Below are 17,978 nucleotides of genomic sequence, written 5' to 3' on the forward strand. Positions count from 1 at the left end.
TGTTCATGACGCTATTAGATCCTTAGTTTCCAACCATTTCGACTCTAAGTAACCTTTTTCTTAGTTTGAGGTGTCCCCGGTAAAACTTCACCCACTAAAAGGAATTACTGAATTCACAACCGATATTTGAAAGTAGTATCATTCAAATTGTCCAAGATGATTCCAGGTATTTGATATTTGCTGGTATCCCGAAGGGGCACAAGTACTAGTACATGTATTCTAATACATTAGATCGTCCTGTGATTAACAGGCTGTTAAAGGTTTGAGGTATTACTAGGTATATATCTATTTTCTCAGAGTATGTTAACGGTAACAATTTAATACGCTAGAGTAAGATACTTAGTTGTATTCTGTTGTATCTGTTACAGATATATTTTAAATCAGATAAAAACCTCCCAATATTACACCTCTAGGTAATAATACGTCAGTTTAACAAATTATTATACATAGTTACAATGTTTTATGGTCGACAACACGTGTTCATAAATTATCAGATTTATTTCTCACGAGGCAAGGGGACTAGACAAAACATCAGATAGTCTTCGGGGTAGGGAGCGTTTGATTCTCCCAAATGTACAATTATGTTAAAAACTCTAGAGCCTTATCATTACAAACTAAATGTGGCCTCACACCTTGGCAATCACTAGTTGTGTATGGTTGCGAATTATAGTAATCTCTAGGGTGTGAGGGCTCCTTTAAGATTAGATTTAGATTCAAACCTGATTGGTCAATAATTACTTAGCTTTAATTTGATTTAAGTAATCGAACAATCAGAATAAGGCCTCTTGGTCGCATCTATTACTTAATATCAAATGTTCGGCAATTTTCGGCCATTGTTTATCTGTCTTACGCTGCAAAGTGCGAATAGACGGTGCTGTACGATGTCCATTAAGGATTACCAATCAGATATGAAGACTTTCAGATGGACCTCTGTCAAAAATAATTATCAGAGACCAGATAAATATTATGTATAGTCAGCACGTTTCGTAAAATACCATAAGAAAATAAAATCTAACACTGCTGTGGTAAAAGACTGGAGGTCAGTTTGTTTGATTGAATCAATTTAAATAATTAGGTATTTTCTTACCAGGTAAAATTGACAGTTTTTTTCTAAATTTAATTTTTAGCCCGAGGGTCCAGACGAAACTTTTAGACTGTTTTGATTAGTATAGTTATACTCCCACGCCTAGTAGCGTCTTTAAGGAGGGGCAGAAGATTTTCCAACTTTTTATTGTTATTTTACATAGTGAAAGAATTGCCTGGTTCCCCTCCTGGATGAGTCTGTGGCCCCTGTTTTATCCCATCACCTAATATTTCCTATTAACTCCACTGTCCACACCCTTCGTACTTGTGACGTATATTTTCGGTGCCCACTTTCTTCCCTCCGTTCAAGTTGAATTTCCAGTGGTCTAGTTATATCGATAATAAATGGCACAGAGAGAATGGTCAAGAGTAGGTTAATGATCTATTTCATTTCATTACAATCAATTACGTTTTTTTAAAATAAAAATTCTCTATCAATTGATAAAGTGAATTCTTATAACATTAGTTGCGTCCCCTTAACTACCGAAGACCTTCTATATTTCACAATCTCCATAACACAAAGTCTGGGTTACCTTAGTACCCTTGCTTTAGCTGTCACCAGATGACTGCAGCTATCCCCCTTCTGACGAGAGGAAACTGATGAAACCAACATATTTCAAATGAAAGTTTGTCTGTGGACAGGGAGGGTTTAAGATCAAAACGAAGAATTCTTGACACAATCGGAATTTCAAGCTTTTAGATTATTTATATAGCAGTACTTTTGAAGTTATTGAAGAAACTGATACCCTAATTGGTGTTCACTTGCTCCCTGGTGATATTAAGGCAGATTCAACCATAGGGTACTACGGGATCAAAAAGAAAAGACAGAAAAGTCATGTCATGCACATTGCTTGATAGAGTTGCCTCTCTTCATTCGCCTAATAAGGCTCGAAAAACAAAATTCCATTTTGTTTAGGTACATATATTTCGAAATATGCGTTCCTGGAATGAAGGATGACTATGTGTTTTTAATGAATGACGAATAACAAGCCAGCTGGTTAATCACGGTGATAATATTTAATAAAAACAAGTTATAAATCACTTCTTTTATTACATTATCAATCTGTTCACTAATTATTACTTTATTAAAGGCGCGACCACTTTTATTCTGATGTTTGGGTGGATGTTTGATTGTGTATCAGTGAAGGCACTCTTGACGTTTAATATGGTTTATTATGTTACATCAAGAATCAATAAAATAAAACATAAAATGAGCCCTTTCCAAACTACAAATGAAGCCATTCACGCCAAATGAATGTCTGTTATACCCTAGCGATTATTTTCATTGGAATAGCAGGAACTAGTTTGGAAATTATGATGAGCATAAGATAAAATTGAGAGAGCATCCCAAGTCATTACATTTTATTAAAAGGCCATTTAACATTTATAACAAGGGTGATTCACATGTATGGTTCCGTTTACAGTGTCTCTTATTTCTAATCGAGGCCGTGTGACTTTAAATACTAACTCTGGTTAGTTTCTGGGGGGTAGATTAGAAATATGACAGATGGTCTCAGACTCCTAGATTCTATCCGGGAGACCCCCAGGTACCCAGACTTACCCCCTTCAAATCCCCTTGAACCCTTATCAGACCGAGGGTAAATCAGTCAGTGGGTCTCGATATTTTACTAGTTTACTATATTATACTATCTTCTACAACTTGTGATTATTGTTATACAAATTGTTACTATGTTGCAAACAGGATTTGTGTGATTATTGTAGTGACAATTATAGTATTTATAGAACTGAATGAAATCAAACTGGTGTTGTTCCGTGACATGCAAGTTTTGGAGATTCTGTTCAAGTTTTTACAATATATGCATTCAAGTGGAGTTTGTAACTGATACTAGTTTTTAGATTGGATGATTGTAAAAGTATTTTTGTATTGAATGCGCTCAATTATTCAAGTATTCAAGTATTCAAGTGATCGGATTGACAATCAGAGTATTTGAATTACATGTATGTGAATTCAACAGGATTTTGGAGAGTGCCCAATACAAGATTTGTGGTAGTTTTTGCTCCATTGACGTTATCATGTGACTATTTTCCAATGACCACTGCAGGTTTTAAATAATTAATACAAGATTTAGGAAATATTGGGATTTTCTAGAATCTTGAAGTGTCGAACATATTAAGTTTAATTTTTCGTTTTTAATAGTGAAAGAAAGTTCTTGGTGTTGACAGTTGGTGTCTATCTCTCTGAATTCATTGTTGTTGGTTTGAATTTGCTAGTTACTTCTGATTTTGATTTTTAAGGACCTATGTATTGGTATATTCACCAATGACAGACAGTTTTCTATCTTGTAATACGGAACCCAGAGTTAGTTGTACTTGGTATTTGTAGATTTGTCTCTCTTATTGTTGTAAATATATTCCGGTTTTTGTTTTCACGGAACTGAAGTAAAATAGTCTATCCGGAACTATTTAATGTAGATTTATGGTTGTTTGTTTTTCAGTTTGAACGGGATAGATAAAACAAACGATATATAACAATGTATTATCATAGAGTTACATATTGTGAACAGGAAGAGAACGATCTGACAGATTAACAAAGAGGAACCAACTTTTTCCAAGAAAATTAGTATCGCTGTATCAGAAGCCCTATTCACCTGAGGTGTTTTCACTCCCTGGGGTTGTGGGACTAGGGTATCAGGGGTGTGGGACTAGGGTGTCAGGGGTGTGGCCAACTGGTGTAGGGGAAGATTTTATTTTGAGTTGAGAGAGCACCTCACATCATCACATGCTGGAAATGTGGATGAAACAATTTTTTTGGGGTGTGAAAGGTCCATGTGATCGCTCCAGGGGTATGAAGACTGAAATAGGTTGAGAACCACTGCAACTAACTATCTCGCTGATTCGGCTTGTTTCAACATTCACTTGTGTTCTGGACTATCACCAATCATCGATTACAATCAGACCATACCTTTAACGGGTGTGCACTGTCGAAGCCTTCTATATAGATTTTTTGAAGGTTTACTCAGTTTGACGGTTTGCTCTGTTTAGTTGGACAGAATTCTGCTTAATTTCTGTAAATTTCAACTTGACTTTGACTTCGTACCAAGAGGGACGTTTGGTCAACCACCAAGATCAATTTTAAATTATTAACCAATCATATTTCTGTATTTATGAAATCTTGATTTTTATCTTAGTGTTTTATGAATAAGGCCCCTTGTTGTGTACGTTTTAAAACTCTAAGCATGGTGACGACTAGAAACTATTTCTTATCAGCCCGACACTCACATCGTCGCTGGGGGTGACTCTTATAGATAGGGGAACTAAAGTGATGCACCATGCTGGGGCTTGTTGATAAACGTTACTGTTTTATTTATTAAAAATACAAACAGGTACCCCATCTTTTTATGAAGGGAGCATGCCCCGTCTGGATGGTGGCACCCCTACAAGATTGTGGGACTGAGATCTGAAATATATCAATATATCAATTAGAACATGTCTAATCAATTTATCACTAAGACTTTTTTTTGAAATATTGAAAAAGTTTAATAGGGTCTATAAGATGATTAGTATCTTTCGGTCAAGAATTTGTATTATTGTTTTGTGATGCCTATTTCGACAAATAACAATGGTTAATTCTCTTTTGAATATTTGAAGACTATCGTTCTGTAATGTGAGGGTTTTAAACTAGAGATTGGTTTAGAAGATATTATTTTTGACTCGTTTGATTTATTTAAGGATGTAGCAAAAAGTGTAGTGGATACGTTGATATATAAGACTTGTATATTGACTTCCATTGTAAATATGATTAAACATCTCTGATTTATATACGAGAATTAAGAAATAGAATTGTGGTAAAAAATCTTCGAGGCCATCTGGACTATTCGAATGGACCAGACTGTATTTGTGAAGGCGTAGTCCGTAGGTGCTTGATTTGGGATTTCGCTTATAATTTTTCGCCTTTTCTGATTCATATTTATGCGTTAAGGATCTGCTATTGACTTTGATTGTATCAGAATAAATTTATGAATGCACTTTACTCCTGATATGATTTCTGTCAGGACATTGTGAAATAGAATGGAAGATAAATTGTGAATATAAAGGCAAGAAAATAAGAAAACTTCAACATCTGGACTTAGTGAATGAAACAGGAACTTCAAAGACAAACGACTTTCACAAAAATGTTTTTACTTTGTAAAGTTTGTGAATAAAACAGAATATTTTGTTAAAAGGTAAAATGAGTGAGAAAATGAAGAAAATAAAGCGGAAGTAAAATAAACTATGTTTTGGAGTAAAATTAAGTTTGTTTCTGAACAACGACACCCAATTATAAATTTAGCTACAGGTTACCGGTAAGTAAAAGTTGCTTGTATCATACTTATTAGGCTTCTATATTTATTTTTCAGTCTTCATTAGCCCACATGGTGCAGAAAAGTAGGACGTAAAACTCCATTCATTTCATTTCATCTATAGTTATTTTTGAGAATGCAGATAAATAATTTAAATGAGTTTTTATAAAACCTTTTTACAATGGTACAAGAACAAAACTTCAATACCAAGTTTCTTTTTTAGAACCGTGTATGCTATTTTTCCATTTTCGCCAGTGTAAATCTGAAATAAATGAATAAATGAAATTAAATAAATGTAAACAAACAAACAAATAAACAAAGAAATAAATAAAATTGGAAGATATTTTGACAATATAGGGTTCACGATTTAGTAATTTGTTATTAAAAGGTTTAGTCGACAAAGTAGACGATGAAATAATTTTTTAATAAAAGTGAATTGACTATTTATATTTTTTTTTAACCAATTTGTAATCATAGGTAATATTTCTACTCAAATAAAAATGTACCTTTATAACAAAAAGTAAGTTTGAATTTTTAGACGATTAGCCTAGTTGTTAACGTTAAAATTATTTTGACTTTGAATATTGTGCTTGTATCAATGTTTAGGGGATTGAATTGGTGGGGTGATGACCCCTAATTTCCATATCCAAACCCCTAGAATTAAAGTGTAATTCAGTAACAATACAATGACAGTTTGCAGGGTAAAACTGGGGGTAATTTAGGATTGTATAATGATTGTAAGTGGTGAAATACAGGGTATAGAATTGTATAATAATCATACACGTATATTGTTAAATTGTATTGTATCTTCACATGTTCTTACAATCGTAATACTACAGTCATTATGTTACGAAATATAACTCGGACACTACCTCCTCAACATATTATGCCGATGTTATTACAGACAGCGCTTCATTCATAAAAACAAAAGAGTTGCCCCCTCACATAAATATCTTTTTCTTATCACTGATTTAAACAAGATTTTTGGTTACTGGAATTGTTTTGCATATACGGTTTTTTATTACAACCGATGGTAGAGATATTTAAGATATAATTCGTACTCCATGGCTAGAATGTGAGATTGTACAATCCAAGAGTATGAGAACTCGGATAATCGTGATCAGATCAATTCATTTTCCTCTAACATAACATTCTCTCTTAACTTATTACCATAATCTTTAAAACAAGGTTCAAAATGTCAAAATATAATAATAATTTAAAATCACTTTACTACAATAGGTGTGGGGCTTCTTTTCTCAAAATGGCCTGTAATTTTATAAAGCTGTGTTAATTCTTGATATTGTCAATGGAAATATTTGTGGTAAGACGGTTAGGTTGTGTGAAAAGAATATTTTAATAGTTTTTACTGGGTCATTGACAAAGTTTGATGCCTGTCTGTTTTTAAACTCTTTATTTAAATTTTACCTGCATTGAAATTTTACAATGAAATGACCCGAATGTTACAATAAATTTGTCTGATGATAGAAAAATAGAGCATAAAAAGATCATTGGCGTGGTGTGGATTAAATATTACCAGAAATAGAAGACCTTTACAAACTGAAATCCTGCTGTCTAAGTCGAAATCAAATTGAAATAACAAACCTATACTGTCAGTAGCCATCCTGGATCATGCAAGATGATAAAATCAATGAGGTGGACATGAAATGAGTCCAATAGCCATCCTGGATCATTCAAGATGACTCAATCAGTGAGGTAGACATGAAATGAGTTCAATAGCCATCCTGGATCATTCAAGATGACTCAATCAATGAGGTAGACATGAAATGAGTTCAATAGCCATCCTGGATCATTCAAGATGACTCAATCAATGAGGTAGACATGAAATGAGTTCAATAGCCATCCTGGATCATTCAAGATAACTCAATCAAACGAAACATATTGATGGCTTGATGAAACAGATCTATGGAACTGCGAAAAGGGTAAAATGAAAAAGAAATATGTGCCTAAAACTGTAAGAAAATAGTTGAAATAACTTGAGTAAAATGAAAAGATTTATTCAATATAAGATCGGAGTAAGATTTCATCTTGTCCTGTAATTAAAATACAGTTTTATAATTTATTATTAGATAACTTTCATCTTTATTAATAGTTTTAACTTTACTCGCTGAGAAATTTTAACTAAATATTTTCCCTTCAGGATCAATTGACTAGATCTTATCAGGTCGTTTTAAATTGTTTGTGCTTTTGCAGCACATAATATTCTACATCTAAGGGGCCAAGACTGTCTCTTTTGTGATATGTTTCTCAAATGATATTCTCATCCTTGCACTGATATCACTCAGACTGCATAATCTGGGTCTGGTTTCCAGATCAATTGCATGTTAGATGATTTTCAATTTTTCACAGTATTTCAAGAAAAGGGAACAGGGATGGGCAAAATTCCTTCATGATAAAGGAACACAGCCAATCTGGTCAGGAGAGGAGATCACAAATTTTGTCACTGAGAAGGAAGGCAAAAAAAGAAATCCCTACCCCTAAAATTCGTTGACGATTGGGGTAATTTAAATATTTCTGTCCCTGGAAAACCTCTAGAGCCCAGAGAGGCAGGGTGAGGTACGACCGACCATAGTAAGGCGAGGTAGGGGCAAGTAGATAGTGAAATCCCGACCGCAGTAAAATCCCGACTCCAGTGAGGGAAGGTAAGGTAGATAGTGAACTGTGTGTAGACCACTTGACCGTCAATAAACACCAGTCGATATCCCGGTGCGCGTATTAAAACAATATATTATACAGACTTGACGGCTGATCCATCATTATACTCGACAATTGGCACAACTCGACCTTCACATATACACTTAATTCTCATTCATAATTCTCTTTTAATATATCTTCAAATATCTCTGGTCAAACAGCGCTGACGAATCCACCCGGCCATCTCGGTAAGTTTCTCCGGCCTTCTGGCAGAGACTGACCGAGACGAGTAGGAGGGTCGCCGCGTTCAGCACCGAAGCCTTAGACGTGATTCTGGATTTAGCGACCTCAGATGCCGATCTTGGTGGTATTAGCAAATATCACTGCGTTTTGGCAAACCTTCGAAAACCCTCATTAAAATTGAAGTAAGAGGCAGTATTCTTTTTATTGTGGAACTTTTCAGTCAACTGTTATCAATGGTGTTTTGTACTATAAGCCGAGTCTTATCAATGTAACCAGCAGTAGAGTAACCAAGATATTGCATGAAGGGTGGGAATGCTCTGAAAGATGTACAAATTATTTGAAAACTATGAAAACTTTGTTGAAGGATGGACAGTTTTCTTGTAGAACATCATATAGACAAGCATTTGTTCAAATGTCAAATGTTTGGAATCAAAAGGAACATCACGATAGCCGCCATCACGTGATAGTACAATATCAACAATCTAATTGGTTGTTGAGTGGGTACACGCACTGACCTCTACCGGTGGACATGTCATACCTCTCTCTTCCCAGATTAAACTTTTAAATCTTACAAAATACAAACATATCTGACGTCTAGGTATCGGGTACGGTATCAAAGTCCACCATTGTGTTGTCCACTGTTTTATTTAGAAATGGTGTCCGCTCAGTCAGTCTTGTTGTGTAACATCATCATAACGATCCAGACCTCATGTGTCCAACATATATTATCACCCAATTTCACATATACTGTTTGTGTTAAAACAAAAGGGAAATATCATCCCATTGTTGGCCATTGAAACTTCAGATCTAGATGTACAAATATTGTTAAATATACAGTGTTTTAATTGGTATGGTGGTCGATCAGATGCTAAACATTAACCTCGTCAAGATTGAGGACTAAGGTAAACGATCTCCTAAAAATCTTTCTATTAAACAATTAAAAACTAATCTCGGAAGTGCTTTGATAACTAACACCTTCCAGGGCAATAAGCGATATTAATCAACAATTCAATCTGTATAAATAATAAACAACCTATATTTGGAGTGTCAGTACAAACGAAGGACAACATATATATATATCACTGATAATCTAAAAACCGGCTAATTACCTGAGTTACCTATATTTTAATATGAGTCTATTTCTGTCCCCGGTACAAAGTCGAAATAATGGCCCTGATAATATACTTTCAAGATGGCTAATTATTCAGATTAAAATAATAATAAATCGGAAGATTTTAAATTTAGGTTATTTTATCGTCTGCCATCTGGTCTGGGTGACTTCAAGGACAAAATATTTGGGTCGGGGTCGATTTTTATTTTTCTGTTCCTAAACAAATGTTCCATACAGATCATTCTTTGGGCGAGATTTATAATTGATGGAATTGTCTTGCTTTTACGGATTTGTATTCCCCTGCATGCCTTGTTTGTAACTACTCATAGATTTGGGGTGAACATATAATCATTTTACAAATGCGTTTGATTTTTTGGTGGGATTTTATTATGTCCAAGTGTCATTCAATATTATTCAGTCTTATCTTGAAGCTTACAGTCTTGTTATGCGACGTCAGGGAAGGTTGACGGAACATTGAAGATTTACCTCCCTTGTTGAAAGGGGCGTGGTTATCTTGTCGACCGCAATACGTCAATTCCATTGACAATGGTAAACAAAAAATTAAAGACCAATGTTGCTTAATTCAGTGTGTGACTGTACTCTCTGTCTAATAACCGAAAAGCTGAAGCCCTCTATGCTACAGGCCTTGCTCTTTATTATTCAATAGACACTGGGACATAAAAAAGAGAGGCTTTTTCTTGTTCTCATTGTATACCGATATGTATACACCAAATTGGCTTGGCTAACCTTCAATTGCTTCCAGCAAAAACATAAAGTAGAGTTTAAAACTCAGTTCCCTATCAGTTTTTTAGACATGTATGATCTCTACCTTCCATTACTTTCACACATCTGGTATCGTTAATTTATTTACAGAAAGGACTAATAAAATAGTTTGATTTCTCCATTACCAAGAGACTGTGTTGCGAACCATCCAGACTTTAATTAATACTAATGTAGAGTATTGCGAAATTCTGAGCTCCGAAATCATTGTTTGTAAACGGAGTCTTCGTAGACTATAAGACTAATTTGGTATTCTCAATTTAAGTGGATTTTCTCTTCTTTTTGGCTATTGTCTGTTTAAATTAGATTTCGCAATACCTTTAGAATGTTCGGATCTGACTTTAACCCGGTTCCGAAGTTTTCAATTCCATTTTTGTCTCCGAAAATTAGAAAAATCTTGCGCAACCCCGACTCTTTCCGTGAGATTTGGTTGTGATCTGAAGAGAAAAGAAAAGATAAATTAATATTTTGGATATAAAGTTGATTTAAGTTGAATTTTTAAGAAAGTTGATTATTATGAAGTTGAAAGTGATATTCCCTTTTTACGAATTTAGTGTATTGCCTTTATGGACTATGGATGAGGTTTTTTAGAAGTCTTCAAACAAGACAATTTTTCAAATTTCTATCTTTAATCCATACAATGTATACTTTCCACTTCAAACCAAGCCTCAAATTCCGGTGGTCAGATAATGAACACGAGGTTGGATAATTTCCATTGCCTTGACAGATCTCAAAACAACCGAGCTTACCTTAAGTCGTCTGGTCAGTCTGTTACAAAGGGGAATAACCCAGATGTGTTAATCGGCGTTCAGTCTTGGCACTAACACAAGGAATAATTTGTCTTTGTCGTCGCCCTCAATCTTCCAATGACCGGAAGTCATCACTAACATTGTTTAGCTGTCTGCTACTTTTCCGCCAAAAGATTGATCAGAGAATGTTGGCACGTGAATTGATCAGAGGTTAAATATATTGGTCATCTGATTACAGGCTGATTCTTTACAAATCGTTTTGTACTTTTAGAGTAATCTGAAAGTTGCTGGTGCAGGGTTCAGCTTTCAGTAAGGATTTGCTTTAGACAGATTCACAAAAACCTTTCAGTTGATCACAAAGACCACCAAGGATCTGTTCTCTGTCCAAATTTAACTCATTTTTCTTGCTTACGGTTTTCGTCCAGTGTTGAATCTAAGAATAGAAAATTCCAATGGTTTCTTATCGAGTTCCTGGCAGATTTTTTGATTTCTCCAAATTTCAAACTCATACTAATTTATGTCGAGTATCTTAAGATGAATGAACATTCCACGTGTCCCCTGGGGTCAGAGTTTGATAAAGGTATGTCACCTTGAGGGAGGGGTGGGGCAGGCGTGTCATGTTGTGGGTGGGACAGGGCACCTGTGTGAGTTTATTTTAGAGCAGGGGTGATATTATGAAAGTGTCGGGGTGTTGTGTTATATTATTTTATATGTTATATTTTGTTATTGATATAAACTGACTCAGTGACTGTCTCCGAACACCTGGACGATTAGTCATTTACAGGTAATATAATAACAGTCTCTTCCTCATAATATTTTAACTTACTTCGTGTTGTTTTTATTGAACACTTGTTTCCTCGTTACACTTGAGTTTGGCAGGTTTTCTCACACTAAGCTGAAGTTCCAGTTACAGGTAACATAACAATGTTACTTCTATACATCACAGAATTAACTTGCTCTGTGGCGTTTCTTAAAAACCCGATTCCTTTCTGCGCCCGGGTTTTTCAACTCTTCCACTTTCACTCCTGGCTTGATTGTAACATTCAGTTAATATTGACCCATCGTAATAGATTTATCCTGCTTCTTATCGTATCGTTTAGAACCATCCTGCGACTGAACCTTTCCTTTTTATCTCTACTGTCCTTATAGTGTAATATTTTCTATGCAAGCATATACTCGAAAATACTTATGTTCTAAGGTTTCAATTTAGTATTAGTATGAATTGATGTTACGACTTGGGTTTCTCTAGTCGTGACTGGTGGATATATTAATATATGTACTGTACCACCGGAATACTGCATGACATACAGGTGCATTTGTCAAATCCTCATGTCTTTTGAAGAGTTCACATAATTAAAAACTTTATTTTGGAATTTTTACCCACTGGAGAGTTTTATACAAATTTACCAACCAAATAATTTGGGATCATTATCAAGTCCGGAAGCGTTAAGCTTTAATTTAAACGGAGCAACTATGTGAGAGGCCAAAATTAATCGAGGTAAATCTAAAGATAGCGTATTATCTGTCCTAATCTGCTCACCTCCCCTACAGTTAAGATTTAGTTTCAACAAACTCGAATCTTGGGAGAGCTGTTTGAAGGAGAGGGGTTAAAGTGTTACATGCTTCGTGGTGGGTTGAGAAATTATCTAACACGTGTTATTTGACAAGTCAATCATTTTTTTTATATTTTCGATTAACAGTCGTCGTTCATTCACCTAGACCTAGTCTTTACTATATAGGCTTGGTTGACTAATCTTTGTGCTATATACGACTGCGTTTTATATGCATAGGCTATCAAGAGAACTGTGACTGTGCTCTGTTCAGTGAGATGGGGGGGGGGGGGGATATCTGAACTGTACTCGTTCTCTAACCTAGTTATGAGATTTTTGCCCGAAAAACTTGCTTTCGAGGCTGCGAGGAAGAGCGGCTGGCCCCTCTGCCTCCCTCAGTCACTGGCTCTGTTTAATTTCATTCACCTTCACGTCGTTACTATACAGGCTTGGTTGGCTAAACTTTTGTGTATGGTGTATGGTTTTATATGTATAATATACGGAGGTCTATATTACAGGCTCCATGATCTATTAAGATCTTCAACTGATAAGGAGGAAGGTTGTCCAGCGAACTGGGTTTGTTTCTATACTGCACGTGCTTGATTCTTAACTCTACAACCGGGAAAGAGAGAGAGATGTGTTTTTGTTTTAAATTAGGCTGCTCAGAAAATTGCAGTATTTTTGATATTTAAGGAAAGATTGAATCACAATAGGTTATGGTGTTTGAATAATCTAACCTCGTTTTAAAATCTTGAAATTATTTATATGTAGATAATATATATATATATAAGTCGTTATAAATCGTATTGTTGTGAATTGGTCAATCGACAACTGAAGTGATACTCTATTAGGGTTTGGGGTCTTATTGATCTCAATCTAACAATTCTTACTTCCTTAATCCCAATCTGCTGATCAATAAATTACCTGCCTTGACCAAGACAGTGATAATAGTTGACTGTACCAGTCCCTGTAGATTAAAATCGTAATCTACCATCACTTTAATTTATTTTGTTTTTATGGGGAATCAAATGAATTAAAACAATTTAAATCTTCTTCTAATGATTAGTTTAGGTAATATTTGGTGGTTGATGGTGGTCTCAGATTTCACCAAAGGTGACAAATCATGTATTTTCCGTCTAAAATCAGCAATTTTGACTATTTTCCGGACTGAGCTAATGAAGACGGACACCGCTGTGCTCTTTGCTGTCCAAGTATTTTCATAGCGCATTATCAGTACATAGGACCTCAGTTACTAGCCGGGTTGTTGTCAACTTGACAAAGTTATCCCGTTAATGTCAAGTGATAGTAATATTAATAACAATGTAATACAATATATATATAAAAATAATAATAATCAGTTAGTTTAGTTAACCTAGTAATCGATAATCTACCAATGATTTATTGATCACATTCCAACCCTTGCCCCCTACCCCCTACCGAGAATATCTCAACATCGTAAATTATTATTTTACTTTCATTTTATTTTCAATTGCTATGATTTAAATGGCTCGAGTTATTTTGGTGATCGTGAATTATCTAGATGTGTTTTTGTTGTCGGTGGAGTTTTTTCACTGTCAACCTTTTATCTTAAATTTAATCTCGAATTCAAAGGTTTTAGACTTTTTTATTTTAGTTAGTTTCAGAATACCCTACAATAAATAAATCAAGTACTTAAGATCCGAACCGCAAAACGAACACGAAATACAAAACAACATATCGGCGAAACATTGGTAGCAGGTAATAAATACTAAAAATATAAAATATATAGAAAATACAAACATGCCACAAGTCTCTGAATAATTAGAGAGGGTTGTAAATAGAATCTATAAATATCACCGATACATATTAATCGTCCAGAATTCCTTGAAGAAAATGATATGTAATAAAAAGTTATTGTTGTTGCTCTAGACGGAGGTATATCAGATTTAGAATATATTTCATCAAAATAACCATCCAGTATAAATGATGTAATATCTCAATATTCATATTTGTATCAAGATTTATTTATTTGTTGCTAAATCAGAATGAAATAGAGAAAAAACTTTGAATTGCGTTTTAGCATTGTTAAAGAAGTTGTAGAGAGATTTTGTAATTTGTCTGTTTGTCTCGAGGACTCTTATCAGGCGTCAGTGGTTATTGCAATTCCACTAAAACTAAGCGTTTTATGACGTTACTGTCGTAAGAGCGGCTAAAAATATCTAAATCTAAGGGCCTTTTTCAATAATGTCTTCATAAAACAGAAAACATTGAACTGCTTGAAATAACAATGAAATATATTTAACTTCCTTGATGTTTATAATATAGCCTGAAGTTAATTCTATTCTTTAAAAATAGTCTGGGAGTACATTATTCATACATTGTTCTACAAACATTAATAACTTACTACCGGACTGGACCTCCCACCACCCCCGCGCTCTACTCACAAACATTTCAAAACTTGAATATTTCAAAATGTAAGTATTTTATCTCACAAATATTTGAAAAAAAACTCCTAAATGAAATGTCAAATACACAGACTAATAAAACATTAATTTCTCAACGATTGTTTGTGGTAATGATAATTTGAGCCCACTGATATTTTTGAGATTCTCAAGGCATTTTCTCAGGAATTTCTAACCGCTCACTAGTGGTAGTTTTATAAGCTTCAGGATTTATAGAAATTTGCCGAATGCATCGGTAAGTATGATATATACGTATTCCACATTCAGATCGCTTAGGAGAGGAGAGGATTAAAGAAGAAAGGAGGGGGTGGGGAGAGATTGGGGATGGGTAGAGAGAGAGGGTGGGGGGGGGGGGGGGGGGGTCCTGCTTATCTCCTTTCATTAGACCAAGATTTTTTAAACTGAAGAAAATATAACTCTTGCATAAACCCAAATATTTTTGTTGAAGTAATACAATATCCTTTTTATCCTTAATCGAAAATATGTTTGATAATTTTAAACAATAAAAAATGTTATCTCCCAAAAGACTTTAAGATTTTGAACATTTCTAAACAGTAAAACTTTAAAACTGTATAAAAATGTGAAGATTTAAACCAAAAAACTTACAGATTTCCAAGCATAGGACTCAATACTGTCAATAAGAAGTTTTAATGCGTAGGACGCAATCCTCGCCTTCATTTTCCAAAAAGAAGTTTGGCTATCAGTTAAAACTGTTGATATTTGTGATTAAGAGAAACGATTTGAATTATTTGTGCAGTGTTATCACAATGTAGTATTTAATCAATAGAACACGGTATCTATTCTCTCGGTAAATATGCTTTCATGCACCCTTCCACTCCCTAGGGTTAACTCTAATCCTTCCAAATATTTGAACCCAGGTTTGACCCCGAGGATGAAGATTGCCCCCTTGTTAGAATCAACGATTGTTATTTCACCGTATTGACTGACTTGGGGCTCGGCTTTCCCTCATCTTTAATACAACACTAAACCAACATAGTTCATTTAAACTCTGTTTTTATATAAGGTGCCCTGCATAAAACCAGATGAAATTCAAGCCCTGTTTAAACAACACCTCGACTAAAGGGGCCCTTACACCCAACTAAGTTGTGAGTTGCGTTTGAAACTTATGATGGGTGTGGCGCCATACATGGCACTTTGCATTATGAATTGCTTACTTATGGTTGATATAGTTTCTAATGTGAAAAGTTCATTAGTGGCACCAGGCAGGGTATGCTTACTCTTCTAGACACCTGATACCACTTTTTATTATGAAATACTTACTAACTTAAAATTGATATACTTCTTCATGTGAAAAGTTCATTAGCTACTACCAAGTTCGCAAATGTATTGATTGGATTTTTGGGTTTCTTGCGGTTCGGAGTGTTCGTACGTGGTTTATTGTTTTGCAACCATACGCAACTGATAATGGCTTTAGTGTGAAGGTATCTCAAGGTTTTCTATTATCGCGGGGTTTGTTGGTGTATTGTGTAGATTGTGTAAGAATGAACGAAGTGAAACGGAGCCCTTACATCGTTTACCGTGGATTATCTGTAAAAATAACTTAGTTTATAAAAGTTTGGGCATCATTTGAGTTAAATAAACTATCGATATCACCTCATCTCGACACCTGTATTTAGAATCTACCTGTCAATTATGTCCACTTGATTGTTACCTGGTGTTTTATTACAGACGTGGTATTTGTTGCTTGATATTGGAGTTTTTTTATTGAAATAATTGGGTTTGATTGTGAGTGAAATTCGGTCATACCTACATGCCCCTAGTTTTTAATGTTTGCGTTTTTCAAGAGTAACATATGTATGGTAGATATAGACTTTAAAACAAATAGTTTTAGCAAGTGTGACATAAGTATGATAGATGCCAACACTTGTTAAAACTATTTTTCATGTTTAGGATTGTACTTGGCTATTTCATCCTTTTTTCGTTATGTATACATTGAGCAAGTTTGACTGATGCTTGCTTTTGATAAAACTGCTTGTATGTTTGCGATTGTAGATTGCTTTTTCATCTTTTTGGAAAAGTCAATCAGCTACATAAATTAGTCTTTATAAACACATTAGAAAGAGAACAGTAGGACGTAAAACGCCATTTCATTTCATTCATCCAAACTGTTGCTAAAAGAGTTGGACATAAATTCCCTTTAATGTTATTTACCCGATAAGAAACAGAAATATAGAACTTAAAACTCAGTTTTATTTACAATTTTAACTCTTTCCAAGTTTTTAACACTTTCCATATTTTTGTGTGTGATTTGTGTCACTACAAACGTGTTTATCTTAAAAACTTTTTGAGTTCTGTAAACCATCTTGTGGGTAGGGCTGGTGCATTCCCCTTAACTTGAACAACACTGTCGTTATATCAAAAGACAGACCCCGTAACTTGATCTCACCCCCTTCTCTCATCACCCTGTCAACTTCACAAAATACTCAATGGCCCTTTTTGTTCAATGACGAGCCCCCTTTTTCTCCTATCTCCTGTTATAGTAAGGTGATGAAAGGTAAACGCTGTTGGAGTAGGTAAATACGAAGCTAGCTTGATAAACATACGAGTAAAGTTATTGTGCAGTTGTCAAATTTTGACATCAACATTTTTTTGTAAAAATGATTTCGGTGAAGGTTGTTGTTTGCTAAAGCCGTGATGATTTGATAATCTCTCAGCGACTTTTAGGGGGAAAATTTCACAAAACGATTATATGGTATACTACTCCTGAGTTTTATTATACACAACGTTTCAACAATTTACATTTTCATCATCAGTTTATATAGTGTACTACTCTTGTGTTTTATTGTACAACGTTTAAACAATTTACATTTACATACGGATGATAATAGCCATTTGAATTTACTTCACAATGTCAAGCTATAACGACCTTCGGCTTGTACCCTGACTATGATAGCCGCCTTTCTTGTATCCTGGTATGTAGTGATTGGATTGTACGCCAGAGAAAACAGCCAATCAGAGCACTCGACAGAAAGACTAATTATTATGGTCTTTACAGACCTTATGTCGAGGCCTCCCATTGGCTGTATGTACAATCCACTCAAATAACC

Source organism: Lottia gigantea (genome assembly GCF_000327385.1).
Source record: "Lottia gigantea unplaced genomic scaffold LOTGIsca_110, whole genome shotgun sequence".
Taxonomy (NCBI): domain Eukaryota; kingdom Metazoa; phylum Mollusca; class Gastropoda; family Lottiidae; genus Lottia; species Lottia gigantea.